Here is a 22,254-nt window from a genome sequence, read left to right as displayed (position 1 = left end):
TTGCCAAATCATCAGCAAAGGCTAAGCAAGTAACGTTGATATTGCTCTGTTTTCTTCCTAACATGACAGGTTTCCAGATGTTGCGACTTTTCAATTTTTTTCCCATTCTTTGATGACCTTATCAAGAATGATGTTGAACAGCAACGGAGAAAGTCCGTCACCCTACCGGACACCAATTTTAATGGGGAAAGGTTGAGAGATCTCTCCAATTAACTTGAACTTGGAAATTGTGTTGGATGAGTCGTCTTGCCTTCGGATCTAGATTGTTTTCTTCGAGTGTATTAAAAAGGGATTGTCGATCAATAGAGTCCTAAGCCTTCCGGAAGTCAACAAATGTACGGATGTTTGGGAGTTTTCGCGTGGCACGAAGTTTCAAGGTTGATTTCAGATTGCATATTTGTTCAACGGCTGATCTGTTTGGTCTGAAGTCAGCTTGATATTCACGGATAAGAGGCTCGAGTTTTTCTTGCGTACATTGTAAAAGACAGACGGAGAGGATTTTTTCAGCGATGGGTAAGATGGAAATTCCTCTGTAGTTATTTACATCAGATGTATCTCCTTTTTTGTGGAGTGGGTGGATTAATGCGCATTTCCATTCATCCGAATGATCTGTGTGATTTCCTGTAGTGATCGTGGATCTAAATTTTTCAATAGTTCTGCGATGATTCCATCTTTTCTTGTTGTCTTTCCGTTCTTGACTTTTTGATGTGGTGATGGATTTCTTCTTGCATTGGTGGTTTGGTTTCAGGTCTTATGTGTTCTGGAACTGTGTGTATGAATAACTCAGATGGTTCGGAGCAATTGATGAGGTCAGAAAAATAACAGTGCTAGTTCTTCACAGTTTTCTTGGTTAGTGAGTGCTAGACTTACGTCTTGTTTCTTGAAGGTCAAATTTTGCGGTACGTAACTTTAAATTCTGTTGGCGAAAGTTTTACAAAAACTCGACTGTTGTGATTTCTGAAGTCATCCTCGACTGATTGAAGTTGCTTAGTTATATAATTACGTTTAGTTGTCCTGATAGTTCTGGTTGCCTGTTTACGGACGTCAAAAATGTGTTGTACGGTGTCTGCAGATTTGTGACAGTTGTATTTTTGAAATGCGATTCGGCGATCAATAACAACTTGATCACAGTTGGAATCCCACCAGGGATGTTTTTCTTTCTTTTTTTTTAGTGGAATGAGTCTTTTGGCTTTTCTAATAAATTTGCTGCAGAAGTCCGTCCAATTGTTGACTGGTCCTTTATCCCTTTCTCCCGCGAATTTTGTTTCTTGAATTTTGGGTGCGGCATCTTTTGGGATGTAATATTTTTTGATGAAGTCTCTTCGGCGAAAATTTCATTTTGATTCTTGTAAGGTAATGATCCGAATCAATGTTTTCCCCTTGTCGGGCTTGAACTTCATGGATGGTTCTGTAGTGAACATGGAAGATGGCAACATGATCAATCTGGTATTCACCGAGATGATGAATGGCAGATCGCCAAGTTTCCTGTTTGTGTGCAGATTTCCTGAAATAGGTAGACATAACTTTGAGGTTAAATTGATAATAAATTTATACCAGTCGTATGCCGTTGGTGTTCGTATTTTGGTGTATGGAATTTTTGCCGATGATTTTTCCATAGAATTTTTCTTTGTCAAGTTGAGCATTGAAATCTCCTGTCAGGATTTTCACGTCATCTCGATGAATGTTATTCATATTTTTTTCTATTTCTTCCAAAAAAATTCAACATTTTCAGGATTTTCCTTATCGTCAATATTAGTAGGTGCATGAGCATTGACAAGTGTATATTTCTTGTTGGCTCACTGAATGCGCATGGTTAGAATTCGATCATTAATGGGTGCGACATTCACAGAGTTAATAATGGATTTGTGGGAAAGAGAAGCCACTTCGAAGATTGGTGTACCTTTCGTGAATCTCTGTATTTTCTCTTCAAACTGCGGTAACTTCCATAGTCCATACTTTCGTTGTCAATCATCCTAATTTCTTAAATAGCGAGAATGAGAATTCTTTGTCTGTCAATTTCTTGTGTGAGATTGTGTAATTTTTCTGTTTGAATTAGGGTACTGATGTTTAGAGTTCCACTGAATGTTTTCTGTTTGTATGGAAGGTGACCAGAGATCTCCGACACTCTCAGCTGTGCTTGTCCGGACTCCCCAGTATCCGAAAATTCAGTTGGGCTAGAGTTATGGTTGCTTACACAGTTCATGTTTGCTTGTATTTCATTGGCTTGGCCTGGTGACTGCCAGGACCAGATAGGACCAGAGGTTGTTGAGGCCTCTGGAATTATTATTATTATTATTATTATTATTATTATTATTATTATTATTATTATTAATGCAATATATTAAAAATCAAAATGTTGGTCTATTAGTCTTACTCTGATTTATTCAAGTAGATTGTACTTGACCGTCAACCCTGAAATACATACATCTTTTACTTTCGATCAAAATATATCGGCTACTTATAGCGCATTGTGCCTTGAGGATGGTTACCTAGTTTTTAAAAATCACTGAATAGACTTGGGGTTTACAGGAAGACCAGGAGAGTTGTTTTCAGTTTTCTCTTAAACTATCAATTTTATCTCGACCGAACTTCATATTTAGAGTCTACTCATTCAGAAGCAGGTTTCGATATGCATATCATTTAAAAATCACTGAATAGACTTGGGGTTTATAAGAAGACCAGAAGAGTTTTTCCAAAGTTCTCTTACACCATTGATTGCATGTAAAATATATGTGAAATGCCCCTTCATTTTAAATAATTCTTCTTATGTACATAATTTCGCTTACTCTTCAAATGACGGAGAAAATAAGGGTATATAATATTTCCCTCGGCTTGAAAATTAACCCCACCTAATGTAACTGAACACCAAGGAAACAAGAGGTACAACTTTTACGTCTGTCTGTCTGTCTGTCTGTCTGTCTGTCTGTCTGTCTGTCTGTCTGTCTGTCTGTCTGTCCGTGCCTAAAAGTGGAAAACTGCTGGACTTTTTCAACCAATCTATTTGAAATGTACTTACTCAGGATTGTGTAATCAGATGCATATTATGTCGTGATAAACACATGGAGTTGGTATTTATAAGATTATTCTCAAATATTTTTGTTAATATTAGATCTATCAAAAAAACTGTATATACCAAACGTTCAAGAACATGGCATGTGCGTTCTTTTATGCCATGTACTTATTTATCGTAAGACGGATAATAACGCAGATGATTACGAATTTTTTTTTTTAGTCCATGTCCCGTGGGGCATGCCGTGCATGTCACTTTAGTGTGGGTAACGGGAAAAACTAAAGGGAAATTTTACTCTTTGCGATAGGGCATCGTCAACGTCAGAGCACCATACCAGTGATCAGAGGTATAATATGCAACCTGAGGACCACGGAGAATTTCGCACAACTTCGGACTAGGACTGTACCACACATACAATAAATTCGAAAATCGTCCTCATTCTCTCTCGACTTTCTTAAGTTTCATCATATTTCACGTTACTGTCATGCACTTTAGTAGTAAAATATCATATTAACATGCCGCATTAAACGTGTGAATTCCTGAAGGCAAGATGTAATCAGCTGAAAATTCCCGAGCGAAGAACGGGTCCAAATGCTAGTCCGAAATAAGTCACGTGGCTCCAGTGATCCGAGGAATATCTTTGGATAAGCTCAAGAAAATTTTACCCGGCTTCTTGGCTGAATGATCATCGTTGAGCACTTTAGATATGAGGTTCCCAAGTTTCAATCACCAATCAATCAAATCAAATCAAATCAAATCAATCGATCAATCAATACTGATCGTCATTTGAGACAGTCTCCCAGGTGGCAGATCCCCTATCTGTTGTTTTCTTAGCCTTTTCTTAAATGATTTCAAAGAAATTGGACATTTATTGAACATCTCCCTTGGTAAGTTATTACAATCCCTAACTCCCCTTCCTATAAACGAATATTTGCCCCAATTTGTCCTCTTGAATTCCAACTTCATATTGTCATCTTTCCTACTTTTAAAGACACCACACAAACTAATTCGCCTACTAATGTCACTCCACGCCATCACTCCACTGACAGCTCGGAACATACCACTTACTCGAGTAGCTCGTCTTCTTTCTCCCAAGTCTTCCCAGCCCAAACTTTGCAATATTTTTGTAACGCTACTCTTTTGTGGGAAATCACCCACAACAAATGGAGCTAGTTTTCTTCGGATTTTTTCCAGTTCTTCAATCAAGTAATCCTGGTGAGTGTCCCATACACTGGAACCATACTCTATTTGGGGTCTTACCAAAGACGTATATGCCCTCTCCTTTACATCCTTACTACAACCCCTAAACACCCTCTTGAACACCTTGTTAACTCCTCTGTCAACACACCTCACTACCTATCTCCTCACAAATACGCAATAGTAAACATACCCTTCCACAAAGGGTTGGCATCAGGAAGGCATCCGTCCATAAAACAGTGCACGACCACATGTGACCCCACCAGGGTTTCGCTAAACCAGAAGAAGAAGAAGAAGAAGAAGAAAATGGAAAGGAATTCATTTTCATATTTTCAACTTGATAAATTCAGAAATGAAACTTGTGGACTAATGGCCATGAAGTTTACTAAATCAATTAAAATATTACCGCGCCTAGAATTAACCATCCCAAACCACATGAAACCAAAGTAATTGCATCATGGCCTGTATTGATGATTTGCTTCATAATTAATAACCACAGTCTTACTTTTGAAGCAATGTGAATATAAGCTTATGAAATTCCCTGTGATAAACCAGGTGGACGGTGGAGTAATTCTTTGCCCATTCTCATTTCCCCTGTGGTGGAGAGATGTTTCAAGCTCGGCCCAGGCAATTTAACTTCTCAGTAATTACCGGCGACCTCAGGGAGCCCCAAGTCACAGATGCCATTAGGGATACCTTCCACAGGAGAAACCTAATCTATGAGATACGGTGAAATTTGCGCCTTGTCAAACAGAGTAAGGCTGGTACATACAAAAAGCACAGGTGTGTGCATCTCAGTGGAACAAGCGAAAAGTACTAATAAAATTTGCATACCAACAGTTTCTGAGATAGACTAGCTCTGTCCTGCCTTTGCACTAGGATGATGTGAAGAATTACATAACTAGTAATGTACGCCTGGTTCCGAACCGTCCATCAGCTGTCAACCCCGACCGGCACTTTGCAGCTTCAGCCACGCTTACCGTACAGCGCTTAGCACTTAGAAGACGTACTCCCAACTCAACCCCACATTGTAATATCCCTTGCATTATCCTCACTCATGGTTTCAAGCCTTCATTTAACATTCTACCTTAACAGATCACATAGCACAAAATATAGATTCCATCGGATTACAAACAGCATCATTATAACAGTATGATATTCTATAGAAATAATGTTTGCCGAAAGGTCGTGAATTGTACATATAGCCTGTTTTCCTTCGAATGGCACACTCGATTATCATTTCTACCACAGAGATAGCAACCGATGTAATAGCTGTGCTGAGTGGGCAGCCTGCTTTGAAGAATTATAAGGGACTAATATACAACCCGGTAACCATTAGTGCATAGCGTCCGAAAAAAGTCGGACGCTATAAAAAGTATATGTATGATATTTATGCATGGTTTTAATACCATGATACTTCCTTGTGCTTGAGAAAGGCTGTGACTAACAGGAACGAAGAATACAAAATTCTTTATTCTAACCATTTATTGTTGAATCACACTTGTTGCTAGCATGATAGTGAGACAGTATAGAGCAGGGCCTCTCAGGGTGCATGCACTGTGCACGGTGCAAAAGACGACTTCGCGTGGTTGCCCAGAGTGCAGACCCCCACTCCTCGATTTGGAGCAATAGCGCTGTCTCTCTCTTTCTCCACGCCTGTCTCGCTCGCTCCCCCTGTCTCCCTCTTCCTCACTTACTCCGTAGCGCTCCAAATCAGACCCGAGTTGATCCTGGCTTATCCGAGTAGCCCAGAGACGAAGCGTTGGTTCGAGCCGAGCCGAGTGGAACCGATGCACAGTGCACGGGGCTCTTGCTCCTCGATTTGCACGCGTGGGATTTTTGGTGTTTGAGAGGCCCTGGTATAGAGTTTTGAGCAACATGTGAGATTTGTATTCATGCATTAACAAATGTTTCCAATAATTGTAAACTTCGGGACATATATTGTTGACACTCCTATGAATCTACCAACACACAAATACGTCAATTACGTCTCATTATTGAGGTAGAGAAGCTTGTAAATATAGCAGTCCTGAAAATCGGACGCTATGCACAGGATATCCTATTGTGTCAAACATGTATTTTCCCTTACTACTGTAGTCTGAAGTTTTGAAGTTTTGGAGGAAGGACCAACATTTGAGAAAAGCGTCACACAGAAGCTCCTGATGACGGATGTGAAACAGATGATGATAATGACAGATGAGCACGAGGGTAACCTAAATTACCTTGATAGAAACCTTCTTCTGAGTAAATTTGAAGGGTAAATTACTTCAATAGAATATGAAACAGAGAAGCTGTCATGTGAAAATAAAAATGGTCATACATAAGATTGGGCCAGTATCTCTGTCCCTGATACCCATGTTACAAAATCCAAAAATATTAGTAGGTCGAATTATAACACAAAAGAAGCAACCTCAAAGTGTAGCCACAAATTCACAATCTATATCTCATTTGGTGAAGCCCAAAATTTTGAAACTCCGCTAGCCTTCTTTCTACTGAATACCTTTCCAAGTGTATACGGCAATATAAAATGAAAGGTCGAAAGAACGTACTTTTCGGAAGTGTAGTCTTACCTCTCATTGAAATGAAATGGCGTATGGCTTTTAGTACCGGAAGTGTCCGAGGAGAAATTCGGCTCGCCAGATGCAGGTCGATTGATTTGACGCGCATAGGCAACCTTCATGATGAGGATGAAATTTTGATAAAGACGACACATACACCCAGCCCCCGTGCCAGCGAAATTAACCAATTATGGTTAAAATTTCCGACCCTCTGCGAATCGAACCCGGGAACCCCGTGACCAAAGGCCAGCACGCTAAACATTAGCCATGGAACCGGACTACTTCTCATTGAACGAGTCCAACGGAAGGCCTATTCTTTGACATCTACTTAACGTCTGTGAAACTGCTAAGACATCTGGCTCAGACTATCTTTATAAGAGCAATAGGGATATTATAAAAAAGTCGTCAGAAGTGCCCCCTTCGAAGCACGGCGGGATTGAAAAGGAAGAAAGGGGATCAAATGAAAACAGGAGTTGTGGTTCTGTGTTGCTGGTGTGTAACAGCGTTGTCATTGCTGGTAAAAAAAATGTCGTATGGCTTTTAGTGCCGGGATATCCCAGAACGGGTTCGGCTAGCCAGGTGCAGGTCTTTCTATTTGACGTCCGTAGGCGACCTGCGCGTCATGATGAGGATGAAATGATGATGAAGACAACACATACACCCAGCCCCCGTGCCATTGGAATTAACCAATTAAGGTTAAAATCCCAGACCCGGCCAGGAATCGAACCCGGGACCCTCTGAACCGAAGGCCAGTACGCTGACCGTTCAGCCAATGAGTCGGACGTCATTGCTGGTATAATCTACAAACAGATGGAGATAAGCGGTGCATAAAGGTAGTCCAGTGTAATAATGTGGAAAGTGTCTGAACCGCTACGAAAGCTGTCCAAGTCCTAAAGTAATGGCAAGAGAGGAGTGGATCAGATTGACCACTTTGGACTTCACCCGAAATACTTCTATGAATATCATGTCCGACTCATTGACTGAATGGTCAGCGTTGAGGCCTTCGATTCAGAGGGTCCCGGGTTCGATGCCGGCCGGAACGGGGGTTTTAATCGCACCTGATTAACTCTTTTGGCTCGGGGACTGGGTGTTAGGGTATGTCCCAACATTTTCATCCTCATATTCAGTCAACACACGACGCTATCAACTACCACAGAAACACTCAATAGTGATTACATTCCTCCATATAGGGTTGGCGTAAGGAAGGGCGTCCTGCCGTAAAAGAGGACCAAATCCATATGTGCAACACAGTCCGCCCCCGTGACCCCACAGATGTGGGAAAAGCGGAGGAAGAATAAGAATAACAATAAAAAATTGATGCCGGTTTTGCAACGATTAAAGAATTTGCAATGGGATACATCTTCAAATTGGAAGTTGTTTGTAGACAGTCAATTTAGAGTATGTTTAGAAATCAAAATTTAACAGGAAGTGGAACAAACTGAGTTTAAAGTTTTTCTGAACGTCTTTGTTAGATTTACGTTTTTCGGTAGTAGAATACCCAATTATATATTCACTTGTGGTTTGTCGAAAATTCTTAATACCTTCGGTGATTTGTAGAAGTGAAGGTACAGAAAGTTTTCTTTCTTTCTTTCTTTCTTTCTTTCTTAATCTATTTGCCGTCCAGCGTTGGCTTCTTCCTCAGACTCAGTGAAGTATCCCACTTCTATGGCCTCAAGGGCAGTGTTCTGGAGCGTGAGATTTTGGGTCGGCGGATACAACTGTGGAAGATACAACTGCGGTAGAATAACACCCACGGTATCCCCTGCATGTCGTAAGAGGCGACTAAAAGGGGCCCAGGGGCTCTGAACTTTGGAGCGTGGGTTGGCGACCACGGGGCCCTTAGCTGAGTCCTGGCATTGCTTCCACTTACTTGTGCCAGGCTCCTCACTTTCATCTATCCTATCCGACCGCTCTTGGTCAACTCTTGTTCGTTTCCGACCCCAACGGTATTACGTATGGAGGCCTAGGGAGTCTCATTTTCACCCCCTTCGTGGCCGTTGTCTTCCTTTGGCCGATATCTTTATTTTTCGAAGTGTGGGACCGCTTCCATTTTTATTCTCTGATTAGTGTTATATAGAGGGTGGTTGCCTAGTTGTACTTCCTCTTAAAACCATAATCACCACCACCACCACCATAGGAAGAGTGCAAAGTATAGACAAAGGAAGAGGGAAGCGGCCGTGGCTTTAATTTTTCTTAAGGAGAAGTGGGAAATCACGGCAAACCACTTCGAGGAAGGCTGAGGTGGTAATAGAACCCCCTCTACTCAATTGACTTTCCGAGGCTGAGCAGACCCCACTCCAGTCCTCGTACCACGTTGCAAATTTTATATCAGAGTCGGTAATCTTACCCGGGCCTCCGGAAAGTGGCAGCTAATCACACTAACCACTACACCACAGGGACGGACGGTTGAAAAAGGATATTACCACTTTTCAAAGTAAATGAATTTGCAGAGCATTCTATCTCGTTAATATTCCCAAAATGAAAGTTTAGTAATAATGTTATTGGATTTGCATCCCACTAACTACTTTTTCTGTTTTCGGAAACGGCGAGGTGACAGAACGTTGTCCCACAGGAGTTCTATTACGTGCCAGTAAATCTACGGATACAAATACCACTGGACTGAGGCAGAATAGAACCTCAATAGAGCTCAAAAGGCCAACCGTCTACCGTCTGAGCTACTTAGCCTGGCAATTAAAGGTGTCTTGATCCAAATAAATTTCGAGCAAAGTGGCGTATAATATACTAATACTTCAAGATTATTCATGCTATGCCATAAAATAAGCGAAAAGTATGTAAATGTAGAAACGGAAGCAAGCAAAGAACAGCAAAGAAGTGTGTTCGTTTTCTGGTGGCTGTGGGAGCTGGTGTACGCGAACTCATCCTCACATGTCTGCTGTGTACTGCATGTCCATGACGAGTGTGCACTAGTGTCATAGGAGATTCCGTAAAGGGCGCACCTCACTGTAAGACGATGCGCGCCCAGGACAGACCCATTGAGCCATTACTCCAGATGTGACAGGGCAGACTGATGGCCTTATCCGCGAAAACCGACGAATCAAGGAGGAAGAAAGACATTCGTGGATGTCAGTTTCATTCGGACAAGGAACTGCAAAAGTGGGTGCAGTTGTGGATTCGTCAGCGACCTACCTCTTTCTACAAAACTGAAACTGATCGTCTCGTCTCCCGGTGGGATAAATGTACTAACGCTTCTGGTGATTACTTTTGAAGGAAACCACTCCATGGCCACGTTGAAGCGAGCGTTCGCTTTTCATTTGACTGCCTATTATAGATAATGGGACGTAAAACCGATAACATTATTATTATTTAAGTAATAGTGATTTAGGGCCAGTTTAAACTGTTAGTCGTGTATTATAAAACTTAATCTTAAGTTTAACTAGAGATTAATTTTACTGCCACTCATCTACCGTTTAAACTGAAGTTTAAGAATACATAACCTTACAGCATGGCAGAACGAATGGATCTCGAAGATATTTTTGAGGTGTTTGAAGAAATACTAAGCGGTGATGAAGAAGTTGTTCAAATTATTGGACGACCTCGGGCACCACGATTTTTTCGAGCAAGGGCACGTTACTTTCATATATGGAATGAAAAATTGTTTTTAAATAGGGGTAGGCTTAAAAAACAGACTGTCATAACCCTATTTCAGCAAATTGGTGCTAGAATAAAACGTGCAACGAAAAGTTAAGAATGTAAAAATGACTTTTTGAACTATTTGAATGTCAAAAGTGTAAATTTTAGAATATAAAGTAACTTCCTTCTATTTCAGAAATCATGCTGTAGAACCCCTCAGTCAGCTACTAATAGCATTGCGGTTTTATGCCTCCCGTAGTATGTTTATCACAATGGGAGATTTCGGAGGAATTCAAAAGGTCACTTTTTCACGGACTATATAAATATTTCTGTACTAATTGCACAAACAATTCTATTTCCTTACAAGTAAAATTAGGACAACGTTTATTGTTTTTACCCGCCATTTTACCTACAAGAAGTATACAAAACATTATCGACAGTCATCTTTTCTCGCAAGTCACTGCTACCAAGATCGTATACTTCCTTCTTCACCTCAGTTTAACTTAGGCCGGCCATTATAAGACTGAACATCGGTTTAAACTCAAGTTACAGTTCAACTCACTCTTCAGTTTAAACCCTCATTATAATACCGGCCCTTAGAGGGATTTCTGGGGACTGGAAACAGTAGTTAACTCGAGCGAGATATGTACGCTGTTTGATTTTATTTACAATCAGTTGGCTTTACACCTTATGGTGACGATGGGATAGGAAAGGGCTAGAAGTGGGAAAGAAGCGGCCGTGGCCTTAATTAAGGTACAGCCCCAGCATTTGCCTGGTGTGAAAATGGTAAACCACGGAAAACCATCTTCATGGCTGCCGACAGTGGGCTTCGAAACCCACCATCTTCCAGATGCAAGATCACAGCTGCGCGATCCTAACCACACGGCCAACTCGCCCTGCCGGTACGCTGTTTGACTCACGTAGCTGTGAGCTTGCATTGGGAAGATGAGTGGGGTTCAAACCCCACTGTCGACGGCCCTCAAGAAGGTTTTCCCTGGTTTCATAATAAGAAACCGCTTGTGAGTGGGGACAGTAGAATAACAGCCACGATATCTCCTGCCTGACTTAAGAGGCGACGGAAAGGGGCCCCAATGCCCTGAACTTGGGAGCGTGGGTTGGCGACCACGGGGCCCATACCTGACGCCTGGCATTGCTCCCACTGGTGTTAGGCTCCTCACTTTCATCTATCCTATCCAACTCTCCTTGGTTAACTCTTGTTCATTTTCGACCCCGATGCTATTATAGCATTCGAGGCCTGGGGAGTCTGACATTTTCACGCCCCTCCTGGTCCTTGTCTTTCTTTGGCCGGTATTTTCATTTTCGAAGTGTCGGATCCCTTCCGTATTTTCTCTCCGATCAGTGTTATATAGAGGATGGTTGCCTTGTTGTACTTCCTCTTAAAACAATAATCACCACCAGCACCACCATCATAACAAGAAAACAACGAGACCGACCTGCCGAACAGCAACAATATACACTGGTCAATCAACAGAATTGATTTGACCTTCTAATATCCCATTTTCATAGTAGGCAAATGCTGAGGTTGTACCTTAATTAAAACCACAGTCAGCTCCTTTCCAACCCTAACCCATCGTCACTATAAGACCTCTCTGTGTTAATGCGACGTAAAACAAATTCAGACTATTGGCCACATTCTTTGCAACACAGGGCACAATGTGAAGGGTAGCTATGTATTCACTGACCAAGTTTCATCCGTACCCTCACTGTAGAGGACGTAAACACAATGCCGGGTAATTGAGTTGATGGTGTGTGATATGTAAATTTAACATGGCGCGCGCTACAGTGACACAAATAGAGTCCAATCAGGGTATAAAATAGCTCACTAATTCACTTCCAATTGCTGCTGGCAGTCTGCGCTGCAAAGCTCACGTTGTACACGTCGATTCTAAAAGAGTGATATCGCCTGTATCGTGTGCTTCATTCAAGTCACGAAAATCCAACGTTAGTTCTGCGAAGTTCCTTCGAACTTTCGGGAAAATTGCCTAGCCCTAGCAGTACACGTGCACTAAACCGCATGTACAGATCGCAATGAATTTTACAAAGAAATTTTGAAGATTTTTTTTTTGTAATGCAATGGTTCCTGTTGCACGATGATATTAATAAACATGTGAATCAGGTCCATCGCACTCTTCGAATTAAAGGGTCAAAATACGAGTTTTTTTAGAATTGGGAAGATGGTGATCGTAGCCGGTATTCGGTAACACAAATTGAAAAATAAAATCTCTATTGTTGTATAAGGACTCATTTGTTGTGTTTTGGGGTACAAATAACGATTCTATAGTACCTCTGTTTGTATCTCATCCGTCGCTTTGTAAAAAGTCAGAAAATCTTTGGTCCGAGATGAACGGATGTGTCGACCATTTTAAAATATTCTGACTTCGTCTTGTTCGCAATCAGACAAACAAGTAAACGTGACATTATAGGAAATACAATGGCAAATATTTACGAAACTCTCATCAGTATGAAAAACATAATAATCATGGCTGGCTGCAATGGACTCTGCCTTTGGCTGAAGATTAATAATGTTATTTGCTTTACGTCCCACTAACTACTTTTACGGTCTTCGGAGACGGCGAGGTACCGGAATTCAGTCCCGCAGGAGTTCTTTTACGTGCCAGTAAATCTGCCAACACGAGGCTGACGTATTTGAGCACCTTCAAATACCACCGGACTGAGCCAAGTTCGAACCTGCCACTTTGAGGTCAGAAGGCCAGCGCCTCAACCGTCTGAGCCATTCAGCCCAGCGGGCTGGCTGAAGATTTGCCTAATGAAACGTACCTCCCATAATTCAATTCCAATTGAGAGGTTTTCATTCCCCTCCTCGATGAGAGGAGGGGCGGGCCACTCAGAAGGTGACGCCTTCTCTCTGGCCAGGAGATTTGTGGGGGTTTGGTGGGTTGTGGAAGTAGGTTGCAGTGAGATGTAGATTGACTTTGTTTCCTTTAGTTATTTACAATTAATAGTAAACAGTTTATATTAGTGTCGAAGAGGTACATTAGCTGGTTAACAATGCGCTATTAAAATATTTTACAGTACAATGCTCGATTACAATATTTACAATACAGTATATACAGAGAACTCATTGCATTTTTAAGTTACCATTAATTTCTATAAAAATAATACATAGTTATAATGTGGTCATAAGGGTTCATTATATCATATATCACAACATATACAGTGTTAGTTGTTTCTACTACGGGGGGCCGATGACCTCAGATGATAGGCCCCTTTTAACAACAAGCATCTTTCTACTACGGATTAATACGGAATTAATACTTATTTGTTTATAGGGTAGGAAAATAAAATGATTACATAGATATTAAATAAAATGCAATGTGCCCATAACGGTTCATTATATTACACATTCAAGACAGCAGCAACATATTATAACCAACTTAGGTCCTAGAACGATGAGGCAATGTTACAGACAAATTAATCATCATTGTTGCCGGGAGGAAGAATTGAAAGAATAAGCATATTTCATTAATAACTCTTATGGACACTGTTACGGATGGACTGCGCTGCTGTCATTCTTGTGATAATTATTTCGAAGGAGAAATTATGATATTTTTAAATACATTCCGCTACCGAACCGCGCACAATAAAAACACAATTAAATGCAATCTGTAATCGCCCTACAGAATGCTAGAGGCCTAAAGCGGCCTTTGCTTGATCACAGTCCAATGGTTTTGCCAGTAACCGAACCTAACCAATACATTCGTGATTCAATACGGCAATGCGGACTTAGGGGTTGTATGGACATTTATTGGTGCCTTTCAGCGACTACGTCTCCCTAGTGTGTAGCCTAATGACATACCTCGCAATTTACTTAGCAGTTAGTGTTATATAATAATAATTTCGTGTGGCTATTTCTAGTCGAGTGCAGCCCTTGTAAGGCAGACCCTCCGATGAGGATGGGCGGTATCTGCCATGTGTAGGTAACTGCGTGTTATTGTGGTGGAGGATAGTGTTATGTGAGGTGTGTGAGTTGCAGGGATGTTGGGGACAGCACAAACAGCCAGCCCCCGAGCGATTGGAATTAACCAATGAAGGTTAAAAAGTTAGTGTTATGGAAGGGGGCCTATATGGGGAGGGTGGTCCTCCTCCCATATCTCCGTCTAATGTGCTCACATCGAACAGCATACAACAGGTGTCCCATAGCGTTGGAGTGTTCTGGCGGTGCTAAATTTCCCTCCTGCCTATTACTGTAATATGGAGGCGAGTTTTCCATCTGTTGTGCCGGCAAACAAGCAGGAATTATTTTGCTAGTTGCTTTACGTCGCATCGACACAGATAGGTCTTATGGCGACGATGGGACGGGAAAGGGCTAGGAGTTGGAAGGAAGCGGCCGTGGCCTTAATTAAGGTTCAGCCCCAGCATTTGCCTGGTGTGAAAATGGGAAACCACGGAAAACCATTTTCAGGGCTGGCGACAGTGGGGTTAGAACCTACTATCTTCCGAATACTGGATACTGGCCGCACTTAAGCGACTGCAGCTATCGAGCTCAGTAAGCAAGAATTAAAAGAACCTTCAGGTAACATAGATAAGAAACCACCAGTAACACCAGGGAACGCTACAGGTAAAGTTTCAAAACATACGTACTCTCACAGGCATTCAATATCAAGTTCAGCTTCTAGTATTCCTGACTTGAATGCGGTACCAGCTGTCCTTCCTCCTACAAACAGCGGAGCACCGCCTCGACTCAGTGCATATAATTATAACAAAGCTAACCGGTATCACATTGATTCTTCAGGGCCTTGTTATGTCTATGTGGAAGGGTAAACTACATCCAATGATGTTTGGTAAAATGATTTATCGGGAGTGTCCATCTCAACGTCGAAATATCAAAGATTTTTCTTCCATCGGAGAAAATCGTCTTAAAATTGAATTTCATTCAGCACAAGCAGCAAACTGGTTCGTTAGTTCTAAATTCTTTTCCTCACATAAATTAGAAGGTTACATTTCTTCTCACTTCACCACTCGACAGGGTGTCATTCGAGACGTGCATACAGAAATAGAGGAAGACGAACTATTACAAGTGATACATCCCTGTGTTAAAATCAGACGAGTCCGTCATAAGTACAGGCGCACACTTAAGGACAATGTTTCAACTACTGTTCCAATACGGACCTGTGTAAATACCTCTGACTCTCAGACTCTTCCAGATAGTGTGTCAATATATAGGGCATGTTAAGAGGTTTCTCCATATCTGGCGCCAGTACGTACATTGCTTGCGCTTCGTATACATAAGTAAACACTGTCGCTCTCAGCGTAGAGGCAATAACTGTGGTGTGTCACACGCTCCAAAATCCTGATCACTGCCTCAGCCTCAGTGCTTACATTGTCAAGGTCAACACAATGCCCTCAGTAAAGAGTACCCCGAGTACAACAAACGGTTAGAGATAAACGATGTTTCGGCCAAATATAACATACCATTCAAGGAGGCTAAGGAAACTGTTATATGCTGAAGTGGGTCAGCCATTACCTCTCACATATGAACAAGTTTTTCCTCCCTTACAAGGACAATAAAATCAACAAATTTACCCTTCTTCAATGTCGGTGAACTCCTCCAGAGTTACCCAGAATATCCATCGCCCACCCACCGGTATTTTACCATCCCCATGAAGTCAGTGGGGAGGGGGGCAGTGGGCCCAAAACGTTATCCACCTCAGCCGCACTTAATCGCACCCGGTAGTGCCTAGCAGCTCTTCTCAACCACCACTTACCTCATCAGAAACCCTTATTATTGGCATCCTTAATTACTGCATGAATTATTTTTCGTTTTCGTCTGGTGAAGAAAATTTCGAGATTTAATGTTCAACTGAAGTTCAGTGTTTTAGATCTAGCAGCAATTCTTTACTGGGGCTAGTAGGTTAACACTCGTATGGGATGTGGATTACCATAACGCGGTATATATACGATTTTTCACGATTTTACGCTAAGCTTTTAACTTTCAAAGATCGAACATTACTGCCTACTGGCCATGGGTACGTATTTCAAGGCGCAAATATACTTGCACGACCGTAGTTCAGTAATGACTTTGAGGTTGAGCCTGTGGTGATGTGATGGAGAGGGCCCACGTAAAATAAACGGTGGTTGGTACGCGTGTATGTTGACGGGGTGGAAGGAGTGCCTTTGGCTGTAGGGCTGTTTTGTCATATGTTATGTAAAAAAAACAAGGCATCACTGATATATGAAGTTAATTGACTGTACAGTTGAAGGTGTGTCATAAAACTACCTCTGTCCACAATCTATATCCATTTATACAGGTGAAGAGTTATATGTTGCCTGACGGCAACAGTATGCAGTAAAGGGTTAACCTAGTTACTCAGCTTCTACACGGTATTCTTCTATCAAATCGTGGTATCCCTTTGGCATAGGAACTTCGCGAGACAACAAAAAACATTCAGGGAAACTTTCAAATTAAAAATATTGAAGTGGAATAGCCAATCAGAGCTAACTCATAAACATAGTCTTCAAAAAGAATTACGTGATCGGCACATCAACTTGGCAGCATTATCTGAGACTTAGTTTCGCACTGGTATACCAGTTATGTTTCCTGGATATCGTGTTCTGTGTCCAGACTGAGAAGATGAATATGGAAGCAGTGTTCTGCTAACAGGCAACAATATTCATCACAGGGCAAGTGGAAGCGGCTCGTAACTTCCTACCACGGTGGCATTTACAATAATATCTAGCTATTGTCCATCACATATTGGAATTCAACCAGGATAATGGTGCAGTTTATTTCATACATCATATGTGGAGACCTCAACGCCCATAGTGTAGCTTGGAGATTAGCATTTACAGATCGTGCTGGAACAGCCCTTCAAGATATGATGGATGACTACCACCTGGCCATATTCAACGACGGTGACCCTACCCTTATATAATCTCAGCCTGGACATCGACCTTCGGCAGTAGATGTAACTACCTGCATTTGTTCTCCAGCAATTGCTGCCATCCTCACCTGGGAAGCACGACGATACTCCCTGTGATCTGATCATCTTCCTATCGAAATTCATTTACAAAATGGCTACGCCTTACCTACAACCTTTTACCCCACCACAAAGTGGAACATCAGACGAGCAAATTGGATTACCTTCAGCGGAAAAATAGACACCGAACTTCGTACTGAAACTCTGCCTACCAATCCACTTAAAAATACGACCGTTTAAAACATACCACAAATGCTACAGCTTCGGTTAGTATCCCATTAAAACAGCCTTTCTCTTTTGCGAAACATACCCCTACGCCGTGGTGAGACACAGAATGCTCTCGAATGATTGCAAGAAGGAGAATTGTTTTCATGCAATATCGACGTTTCCCTTCCTGGGAAAATTATTCTAATGATCAACGTATCAACGCACTGGTCAAAAGAATTTAAAACATGAAAGCGGTCCAGATGGTGAAGATTCTGTGAATAATTTAGCAGAGAACCCCGCTTACTACGATCTGGAATAAAGTAAGGACTTTAAAAGGGGTAGGGACTAGCTCTCCACGTTCTGTATTTCCGTCCGATTGCGTCGAGTCTTTTCATGCTCATATTGCTCCACCATCTGTGCAGCAATTCCCGGTTAGCGACTTTCACTCAGCTAGGATCGCAATCATTTCCTGTTACGGCCGTATACATACAAGGAACTACAACTGGCGTTAAAATATATCACCACTGCTCCTGGTAAGGACTACATCCCGAACTCTATGTTATCCCATCTCCCTCGCTCAGCGTATATTATATTACTGGACATTTTTAACAACACATGGACACCGGAAGAATTACCTTTGGACTGCATTACCCAAACTGTCATCCCTATTCTGGAGCCTAGAAAGGACCCTAGTGATCCTTCTTATAAATCAATTGCTCTGTACTCGGGTACGGTGAAGACTCGGGAAAGGGGAAAGGATGGTGAAAACGCGGCTCGAGTGGTGGTTAGAACACCAACAGTTGCTTCCTCAGTTGCAGTACGAATTTCGCCGTTGGAGATGAATATTGGACCATCTCAGTATAGTCACGTCTGCAATAGAACATGATTTCGCGATTAATGGGTAACTTACGTCTCTCTCACTGGATATAGGTTCAGCTTATGATAACGTCTGCATACCAGTTCTCTTCAATAAGCTCCAGACATTCCATATCCCTCTAGCTTTTATATATGGTCTTCAGAGATTGCTACATGAACGATATATCTACGTATGAGATGGACATAGTCATTTACTTGGCGCTCGCTTGTGTAAAGGTATCCCACAGGGCGCTGCGCTCAGCTCGCTTTTGTATACACTTGTGATGTAATCCGAATGAGGCTAAATCATGGATCATTCCCTTCACATCAACTTCGCATAGGTGTTTTGGATTCACCACGCTGTGGATGTCAGTATGCGGAGGATGACGCTCTTAACCACATTTTGTTTAAGTGTGGCCTTTATAATGCTACACGAAGCCGTTTTCTATCTGAACTATGTCATCTACAAGTGCCGTTCCCGACCAGCGCTGCATTGGTGTTGCAAGGTGAAAACAATTCAGTTCTCAATGTTGTGATGGAACTTTTGGAGAAACGCGGATATAAGACTTTGCCTTAGTGCTCATCGCATTGTTACCAGTGTTTCGTTTGTTTCTCCCCCTCACCTCCTAGAAAATTACCAATGACAACGACAGAGCAACGGTTATCCAAACACCTCGCAATTAATGCTGGAGTGCAGACAAAGCAGGAAATTAAGATAAGTTCTAGAATTTGAGTTCATAAATAATAAACAGTGGTAAACAGAAATATTATTTATAAATATTTGAGTGTGACTTGATAGGATCTGATGATGTTCTTTTAAGAACAAAACATGCAATTCCTTGCTTAATAGTGTGTATTTTTACAACTATGTTGTAGTATAATATTTTATTTAACATGTGTTCTTGACAGACTGAAGAGTTTTTAAGTTACATTTAACTGAGTCGACAATGTAAAGTACACCTTCCTTCTTAACAAATTACGTCGTACCGACACAGACAGGTCTTATGACGACGATGGGGTAGGAAAGGGCTAGGAGTGTGAAGGAAGCGGCCGTGACCTTAAGGTTCAGCCCCAGCATTTGACTGGTGTGAAAAAAGGAAAACACAGAAAATCCCCTTCGTGGTTGTCGACAGTGCGGCTCGAGCCCACCATCTCCAGAATGCAAGTTCACAGCCGTGCAACCCTAACCGCACAGCCATCTCACTCGATGGAAAGGATGAGAGAGACCGATTACAATACTGCAGCCGAGTGTTGTCTGTTACCTGTGAAGATCCAAATTTCTTCCGCAACATATGGTTTCCAGATGAAAGCCACATTCACATTGATGGCTACGAGCAACACGTTGTTTAGGTTTTGCAATAGCCTGATCTCGTTATACAGAAATTCTACACGGTTACGATTTGGTCGCCGTGTCCTTTCATGGAATAATCGCTTTTTATTTCTTCGACAATGCTGAACATAATTCCAGAGACTACATTTACCCCATTCATGCGGGATTTGCGCCGGTTTTGTTACACCAGAAATTTATCCTTCCAACGACAATGGATGCAACAAGATGGAGCTAGTACGTACAGTACACCGCGAGGAAGTCACTAACCCTTCTGTAATAACACTTTAGTGATCGTCTAATTTCTCGTGGAACTCCATCCCCGAAACTTACCCTTCCTGCTCTCCGGATCTCACGACCATGCCAGATGCCTACATTGGTGGGGGAGGGGGGATGTTGAAAGAACCAGTTTTCACGACAAATGACCCACCTACAAATATTACCGAGTTTAGCATTTTTCTGACTTTGTAGCAACTTTTGTTCATCGGCATGTTAAATATATATCTAAATATTTATATAGACGTGTGTGTTGGTATAATATCAAGGATATCTCCATTCAATAAAACTTTATGGAACGATGATTTTAAAAGTGGCACATCGGTAAGTCATTTCATGATGCGGTTGTGCATTCAACTCCCTTGGAGAGGGCCACTCACCCACAATGATAGTATCTAATTAGCAAGGACGACGTAGGAAATTAATAAAAGTTTATTTTATGTACAATATTTTCCTTCTTCATATCTTATTTCTCATACCACCGTCCTGTATTTGAACCACGTGTTCCGGTTACACATATAAATAGTGATGAAATTACCGGGCGAGTTGGCCGTGCGGTCAGAGTCGCGCACCTGTGAGCTTGCATCCGGGAGATAGTGGGTTCGAATCCCACTGTCGGCAGCCCTGAAGATGGTTTTCCGTGGTTTTCCATTTTCACAACAGGCAAATTCTGGGGCTGTACCTTACTTAAGGCCACAGACGCTTCCTTCCCACTCCTAGGCCTTCCGTATCCCATCGTCGCCATAAAAGTTATCTGTGTCGGTGCGACGTAACGCAAATAGCAAAAAAGGGGCTGGAATTGTAAATAATGTTTTAAAATACAATTAAATGTCAGTAAAAAAGTATTATTTAATTATTTATTTAGCTTATGGCTAGTACACAGTGTTATAAGTTACGTACAAATATAAAAAAATAACGAAGTAACTGGAAAAACGCTGAACAAATAATCAAACTCATGGAGAGTTTATAAATGTAAATCTAAATTGTCTAACCATTGAAGAGTCTCATGTGTTTCCCATACATAATATTCCAATGTCCCCAAGTATGATATCTTAGGGCAGTCAGTAGCAAAGTAACAAATTACTACACTGGACTGTAAATAGAGTTTAATTTTCTTCCTTGTGGGCAGACGTTGTCACGCACAAAACTCCCGCGGCCGTATAGACGACACTGCCCCCATCTCGCATTTTTTTCTATTTTAAAATATAATGCTTGGGATTTGTTATAACAAAAGTGACCATTCATTGTCTCCTAAGCCATGTTAAGCAGATGGCAGAGAATATAGGATGCCATCGACTTCAACTAGTATCGAACCCACGTTCTATGGAATAGTTCAACGACTAATCGACTGAGCCACTGAGATAGGTATAATCAACCACAGCTAGATGAGAGATCAGTCAGTGAAATTTGTCTCTCACAGCAGGAGATCGCCCTAGCTATAGAAGAAAGTTTTTCCTCTTTCAGCAAAGAGCTGGAAGCCATCAAAGGCTCAAGTCTAACAAGACAATTGGTGTTGCAGCGGTAGAATGGCGGCCGTGTTGTTCTACTGCTCCTTTCTGAAGCCTGATGATTGAATACAGCAACCGAGGTCCCTATGATCACACAGGTAAACAAACTGGCTGCCACGGCAACAATTCCAGGAATGACAAAGCTTTTAATTAATTGCACGACAAGTGTACAATACACGCTCCCGTCCTCATGTTAAGTGGCCCCTTTCATTCGCCGGTCTGCAACCCGCTTCTCTCTTATTAAATATGCACCATTCACGGACATGAACAGAGTTGCTAACACAACGAAAAGAAGTTCTAATCGCAGTATAAAATCATGCAGATCACCAAAAGTTAAAATATATTATTATTATTATTATTATTATTATTATTATTATTATTATTATTATTATTATTATTATGTGCGTATGGACCCAATGGATCACGCAAAGCTCTAACGATTCTGTTTTCTGAGTTGCCAAACAGCTCTCATCCTTTCTCCGTGGATCCTTTTTCGTTCTTCTGTCCACTTTGCTCCAGTCTTCTTTTTCACTTCGTTCTCTGGTTGCACTTTCCATCCATTAATTTTTTTCCTGTAGAGGTTTCTGTCCGCGGTGACAGTTGAGTCCATATGGACTTTTTCCAGATCCTTCTTCACTTCCAGTACCCATGGAATATTTTTTAGATGTTCTATGTAGGTGAGAATCTTGTGTCTCAGTCTACTTGCCGGCAATCTGCGAACGTGCCCATAAAATTTCAGACGTCTTTTGCGGATGTCTGCTGCAAT

Source organism: Anabrus simplex, chromosome 8 (assembly GCF_040414725.1).
Source record: "Anabrus simplex isolate iqAnaSimp1 chromosome 8, ASM4041472v1, whole genome shotgun sequence".
In the NCBI taxonomy this organism is placed as follows: domain Eukaryota; kingdom Metazoa; phylum Arthropoda; class Insecta; order Orthoptera; family Tettigoniidae; genus Anabrus; species Anabrus simplex.
The sequence above is the reverse complement of the archived record's forward strand: the minus strand, read 5'-3'. Positions refer to the sequence as shown.